The sequence below is a fragment of the Belonocnema kinseyi genome, chromosome 7 (assembly GCF_010883055.1).
Source record: "Belonocnema kinseyi isolate 2016_QV_RU_SX_M_011 chromosome 7, B_treatae_v1, whole genome shotgun sequence".
NCBI classification, from domain to species: Eukaryota; Metazoa; Arthropoda; class Insecta; order Hymenoptera; family Cynipidae; genus Belonocnema; species Belonocnema kinseyi.
The window spans coordinates 95249501-95257315 of record NC_046663.1 but is presented as its reverse complement, the minus strand read 5'-3'; the positions used below and the strand labels follow the sequence as shown (position 1 = coordinate 95257315).

The 7815-nt window shown below is 27.1% G+C and overlaps 1 pseudogene; it reads left to right on the top strand.

Annotated features, from left to right (window-relative positions):
• The first annotated feature begins 3330 nt into the window (after positions 1-3330).
• LOC117176565 overlaps positions 3331-7815 on the top strand; it is a 12034-nt pseudogene continuing 7549 nt past the window's right edge.

Below are 7815 nucleotides of genomic sequence, written 5' to 3'. Positions count from 1 at the left end.
TCCAAAGTTTCAGCTCGATATTTTATTTATAAAAAAAAGTTCTTAGGTTTAAAAAAACATTCAGTGAACTGAAAAAGTGAGGTCGGTAATATAGGTATTTAGTTGTGTCACATGCCCTTAAGGACCACTAAAAGGATCTTGAATAGGACCCAAATCTCTCAGACTATCTACGAGACTATATTGTTTCAAATCGACATGTTGCTTAAATATTTTTTTAATTATTAGTTCATCTCAGGTCGTAATTAAATAATGCTGGCATAATTTTAAAAAATGCTTTAAATTTAAAAAAAAATGTACTAAGAATTTTGTTGGAAAAGTACTTTTATGGCAAAATAAAGGAGCACCCAATAAATTTCATCTAACTTCTAGGATCTTTCGATTAAAATTGGTCGAGACTTACTGTGATAGATTTTTTTCAAAATTAAACAATTCTTAATTAAATATTTTAGTTTTTTCAATCAAAATGGAAATGATTGAATTTCTAAGCGAATGAAGTCCATTTTGACAATAACTATTTCAATTTAATTTTAAAAAAAAGTTAGATGTTTGTTAAGTTGCAAATTGTTGAAGGTTCCTTATTTGATGTACAATAATATAAATAGCACTTAAAATTAAAACTTATTAATTTTGCGATGCTTCGGGTTTGTATTAATGACAAATTTGAATACTTTTAGTTTGAGAGAAAAGGAAATTTTAAATGCTTTTCAGTTGGAGATTGTCTAAATTTTGAAGCTTCGAATGATAATTTATTTAATTTGAAAGGATTCAACTTATTCAAAAAAGCAAGTTTTTCAACTGTGCATTTTGAAATTTAAATATACTGATGTGAGACATGTGGTATCATACATTAGTAAATTTAAAGCGTACAAAAATCAACCAATGAAATTGAAAACCACAAAAATAAGAAATTCGATAGCTTCACAATACAACTCTAAAGATTTCTGAAATAAAAATGTTCGTTAGTCAAGTATTTTTAATTAAACTGTCTAAATTCAAATTGAAAATACGAGAAAAATTACATTCATACTTAAAAAATAAATTGAAACCTTTTATATTTTTCTATTATTGACAAAGTTAAAATAAAACTGTTAGAATTAAACATAAGTATAACTCCGCAATTTTAAATGGAATTGATTGAATTTAATAAACTACATATTAAATAGATTGAGAAACGTAATGAGTAAAGAAAAAGTAAATTCATAATGCTGTTTCGGTACGTCAAACTTTTGAGGTTGTCAACTTGTTATTTCTCCGTTTTTATAATATAAAAATAATTAAATTCAAATTTATTCTAAAGATTTGTCCCTAATATTAATCATTGTAATCAAAATTTTAGAAAATTGCATACCTTTATAGTATAAAAAAAGCTGGTACAAACCATAAGTTTAGTTAAATTCTTGGTTTTCGCCGTTGAATATTTCCTTAGAAGAAAATTTTTTAACTTTCAGGATGTCTTCAGATGGTCTAACTCTGTTCATCCCATAAAGTTTTTCAAGGGCACGCACGTAGTATATATTATTTAAAATACCTCAAAAATCACATGGGTTTAAGCTATCTTTATTCGGTTCGAAATAATAAGACAATAAAGCTGAAGTTATCTCATTAAATTCGATTGCTTTAGTTTTCAAATTCAATCATTTGATCAAATTAAAAAATTGTCTTTAATTTTAAGTTCATTTACATTCTTCCAGGGTTATTAGGTAACTTAAAATTTAACATTAAAGAAATTTTACATAAATTATTGCATTTGAAAACTGAAGTTTTTAACCAAAGAAAAATGAATTAACTTCACGCGATTTTTAAAGTATTTTAAAATGTAAACCATACCAGTTGACATGGAAAAATGGTATGAAACGAGCTGAGTTCGACAATCTGGAGGCATCCTGAAAGTTTGAGATTTATATATTTTTTTTTCTTAGGAAATATTCAAGGAAGAAAACGAAGGATTTAACCAAACTCACGTTGACACAGTCTGTTTCTAATTTCGTTTTTCTTACATATAGGTGTAACAGAAATATCAGGTTGAAGAACTCAAAATTTGAAATTTCGAAGCAGTATTTTGAAAATACTTTTCGTTTTATTCTATAAATCTTAATATAATTCGGATTATATCAAGTTATTTTACGTATTCGCCTAAAATAATAGAATATTGTGTTACAGTGGACATGTCATTTGCTATAAACACACACCAACTCTTAAAAATCATTTTTAGAAAGGGAAATAAATATTAGCACTCATAAATAGTAATATTAAACTCTACGAACATTCAGGAATATTATATTTTAATATACAATAGCAGTCTTGCGCGCGCCTATTTATCTTTTTATTATTATTATTATTATTATTATTATTATTATTACACCATTAAGCCATTTCCCTTTCGGGGTAGGCGTGACTCACTCGGCAGGGGAAAGGAGTAGTGTGTGGATGGGATAGAGATTTTTCAGATTGATCCAGAATTCTCGTGCTATTTATGTAAATAACACGTTCGTTCCGCAACACTGCTCCGACCCAGGTTGCTGATCAATCTCTCTAGCAATCACCCCAAGCGAAGAACCTCACGAAGCTGTTATGTAAGGATCCCCACTTGGGTCCATTAGAAAAAGAATAATTCAAAAGCCTATCTTTTCTATGTTATACATATTAAATGAATGTTACATAATATTAGTATAACATAATAGAAGGCATCAAGGGATGAGTTCTTTATCCAAAACTGTAATTAATCCTTTATAATAGGATTTCAACGAATTTTATATTTTTTGGTGGAAAATGAAATTGACCTATTTTATTCCAAATTAGCTTTTTTTTATTAAAAATTAATTTACACCTAATATTGATAAATAGCATTTATTACAATTTTGTAACTCACGTTGATTATAATCATATTCTTTAAATAATGTACTTTGTATTTTTACACCACTATTTTTATAAATCAATTTAGCAAAATTTTTGAAATCACATTACAATAATCAATGACCTTATAGGTAGAAAAAGACATATAATAAGATTGTTGCTACTTGGTAAACTCTTACCTGAAAATCTTGGTTAAGTCTCCCCAATATCAATTCATGCGTTCAATGTCATACAATTTTTAGTAATAACTGTTTCATTATTCCGATTTATACAAAATCATTACACTACTTTGTAATGAATAACACGATATATGATTACTTTACGAATTTTTATTACAAGAGTAGATAAATCCTTACAAAGTTGAAAAAAATTACATTATTGAACGCAAATTTTTGCCAATTGTCGAAAACAAATAAATACTTGAAAAAGTATCGTGTGGGGCGAAGGTGTTGTACAAAATTTGGTTTATGGTGCTAGATGGAGGGTAAAGGTGTCATAACTGTTTTAAAGAAAAATAGTCTTTTGACTTAAAAGTTTAACAAGTGGGACAAATTTTTTTATTTCCTAACTGACAATTCTTTATTTGTTTAGAATTCGTCTTTCTAGTTGACAAATTTATAATTTTAGTTGAAAACCCATCTCTTTAGTTAAAAAATGTACTACATTTTTGAAAATTTTTTTGATAAATAAATTTTCTGTGTGAAAAAGTAACTTTGCTACTTTTGGTTTAAATTCGATTTTCTTATAGAAAATTAATCTTTATCGTTGAGAATTCGTTTCTTTATTTTGACAATGCATCTCTTGGCAGCATCTGCTTTCGCTGGATTATCAAATATTACATTTTCTATCGAAAATCCATATTTGCAGGTTGAAAATCGAACTACTGTGTTGAAAATTTACATACTGGTTCGAAAATTCAACACTGGTTAAAAATTTAAAGATTTTGTTTAAAATCTTTTCTTTTTGTTTCAAGATGTCCACCACTACGTTTTCATTGAAAATTCATTTTTTTTAAAGCCACTCTTTCTGGTTAAAGATTAATTTTTTTGTTTGTTTGCAAATCTTTCATTAAAAAGCCAAATTTTTAACAAAATCGTTTATACTGAAAATGAAAAAGGTTAATCTTCAGTTTAAAAAAATTAACGAATTTGCAACCAAATAGTTACTTCTTCACCCAAAAACATAACATTTTAACAAAATAGTTAAATTTTTAAACAAGCAGATACATTTTTACCCAAAAACTAAAAAATATGATTATTTTTAAAAATTTTAAAGATAAAGATTGAACTATTTGGAAACAAAATTTATCTGGTTCGATACAGTATTTAGAAATTCAGAATTTTGTTGAAAATTTGTCATTTTTGGTAAAAAAATGAACTTCGTAATTGAAATTTCATCTTTTTTCGAGGATTTTATTATTATGTGAAAAATTCCTTTTTTTGGTGAAAATTAATTTTCTTTGTTAAAATTTTATCTTGTTTATTGAGGATTCACCTATTTTCTTGTTTATTTTTATTTATTTATTTTTTATTAAATAATGAGTGTCTAAGGAAAATTTTCATTATGTCATTGTTGGTTGAAAACTAATCGTCTTTTGTAGAGAATTAATTTGATGGATAAAAAATAATTCTATTTTTTATTATTTTTAACATAGATGTCCAAATTCGACATTTTATTGTCTTATATGGCAAAAAACGTCTTGCATAATTGACTATATAAACAAAATTTTTATCGCTGAGAGATTCTGCTAAATAATGTGAAGTACCTGCTTGATTTTATGTGAATTCTATCTTATTCTAAATACTTTTTATTATATTGTTCTTAGGTTGAAAATTAATTTAGTTGAAAACAATTTACATCTGTATAAGGTGTCTTTCAATTTATAATAATAAAATTCATAAAAACAGATTCTCATCAATTCTACTTCTTTAAAACAAAATAATGTTTTAATATTACTGCAAGATTTATCAATAGGTCTTGATAAAATTAAACAAAATTTAGATTTAAAAATATGTAATTTTCATTTTTTATTAGTTCACAACTAAGATATTAATCAAAAAATGATGCATCCAATTGTAAAACCGCGCACCTACAAGATATTGTGTACTTTTCACAGATTAAATTAAACTCTCTGATGCAGGCCACTATTGTGTGCTGAAACGCTTGAAACAAGTTAATTAGTTTCAATTCACCTGGCCCTAAAGCCAACAGCTTACACCAAAAATTTCTTAAAAATGTTGTTATTTATTTTTTTTTAAATTTCTTCAATAGAAAATTAATCTTGGTGATTGAAAATTCATCTTTTTCGTTAAAACTTCTATTGTTTGGTGTCAAATTCACCTGTTTTAGTTAAATTTGAAATAATATGTAGAAAATTTCATTTTTTTGATTGAATATTAACTTTTATAAACTAAAAACTGCATTGTTGTATTTTTATTTGAAATTTGATATTTTTCATTTAACCTTTATCTTTTTTAGTTGAAAATGGAATTATTTGTTTGCAAATTTATGTGTTTTGTTGAAAATTTGTATTTTCTTGTTAGAAATATAAAACTACTTCCTTGAAAATCAATCTTTTTCATTGAAAATTCAACTATTTTGTTGAAAGTTCCTTTATAGTTTTTCAAAAATTAATATATCTAAGATAAAGTTGGTTTATACCATTTTTGGTAGAGAATTGATATTTGGAGATGAAAATTAAATCATTTGTTCGAAAATGCACATATTTCGATGAAAATTCGTTATTTTGGTAGGAAATTAGTCTTCTTGTTTGAAAATTCATCTTTTTGATTAAAAACAAAACTATCGCGTTGCACCATCCGTCTTTTTTTAATTAAATACTCTACCTGAAAATTTAACTATCCCACTTTTGGCGGATCACTGAAATTGGGAATTCAAAATGGATATTTCTGGCTGAAAATTCAATTGTTTGTTTCAAACATCGTCTTTTTTCATTCTTATCATTTACGATTATGAAAGTATTATAATTGTCGGAAATTTGACATCACAGTTTTTCTACGGATGTCCACGTTTAGAGACCCCCTGAATCCGAAAATCAGGTTTTTACGATGACGTCTGTCCGTCCGACCGTAAACACGATAACTCTCGAAAAAATTAACGGATCAAGTCCATCTTTGGCACACTTTTCTGAGGTCCTAAAAGAAATGACGAGTTCGTTAACCAGCCATTTTTGATAAAAATTCAAAAAGTGAGCGCATTTTGAAGTTTTTTTAGACCACTTTTTTCTGAATTTGAAAATTGTATGTACGCACATTTATAGTATTGAAATGGTAAAACAATTTATCCTCATGACTTTTTTCGATTAAAAGAAAATTCTCAGAGTTATAGCATTTTCAAAATTTTGTTAATCAAACGAAAATCAAAATTTTAAGCCAAAAAACGCACAATATGAAAAAAAGTCAAGGGAAGAAAAACATTTCTTTTTGAAGGTCCTACGATATTATCATAACAAATTTTTGTATTTTCTTAAAAAATTCAAATTTTGATTGCACAAAAAATAATGCAAAATACAAAAATTCCATTTTATGGTCAAACTATGTTTGACCACTATTCCGAAATTGAAATAAAAATACGATCATAAATAACAAGCAGAGAGGCTTAAATTGAAATAAGAATTCGATTATAAATAACAAGCAGAGGCCCCGTATTGCGGCAGTACGGGTGGCAAGGTGATGGGAAAGGAGAAGCGTTGATTCGTATTATCGACTTCGAATGTTGATTCGATTATTATTCCCAACAGTGATCCAAAAATACTTGCGCATGCTTGATTTGTGCGGAGCTCATTCGCTCTAGTTCGCGTACGTATTTAAAAATCAAGTACAGACCCGAACCGTAGCCAATGAAAATCACTCAAATCCAAGCAAGCGCAGAGCAAGACAGCTCCGTGGGGATCATTAACTTCAAGAAAACACGTGTAACGTTCCATTACTGTCTAACTCACGGTGGCTCACGAATGCGCCTCTGTTGCACGCGTGTAGCTATGACAATCGAAATCGACAATATCATTTAGAGATGTTTGTATTAAGGATTTTTTGCTAAATTACATCGCAAACACGTCCAGACTATATCTACTCGGAAAAGACCCATTAGTTTATTTTTTATTAACGTTCATAAAATTCGATAATTTGATACGTAATTTTGAGAAAATCTCGTATTTCTTGCAGTTTCTTTTTCCAGAAGAATATCTTTTTAGTTATAAATTTTATATTTTTTTGAAAATTCAACAATTCTATGAAAAAGTAATTCTTTTTGTTTAAAACTTCAACTGTTTTGTTAAATATTCTTCTTTTTGTTATGAAAGTTCATTTTACCTTCGTGGAAGATATAGGTCTTATTTAAAACGCAATTTTAGTATTGAAAAGTCGAACTGAAATCTTTTTGGGATGAAAAGTCAACTATTTTTTTTGTGAAAATTTATCTTTTTCATTTAAAAATTCATCTGTGCAACTATTTGGTTGAAAGTTCAACAAGTTGGTTAAAAAGTCATTCTGTTTGGTTGAAAAGTTAACTATTGTTGAAAATCCGTCTTTTTGGGTTTAACAGTCATCTTCGTAGAAACTACTTCTTGCTTAAAGCTCATATTTTGTTGTTAAAAAGTCGAACAAAAATCTTGTCTGAATAAAAATTTAACATGTTTTTTTAAATTTTTAAATTGAAAAATGCATCTTTTTTAGTAGAAATTTCACCTTTGTTGGATAAAAATGCAACTTTTTGGTTGAAAATTAATTTCTCTTTTCTTCGAGGATTCAACTAATTTGTTTGAATATTTTTGTTCAACAAATTATTACTATTATGTTACTTTGTAACAATTATTTTTTTTTTTGAAGACTCATATTTTTAGTAGAAAATTCATCTCTGTGAATTTTCATTGAAAGGTCAACTGTGTGGATAAAAGCTGAACTACTTTGTTATTTTTTTAAAGGCAAAATGAAACTATTCTCT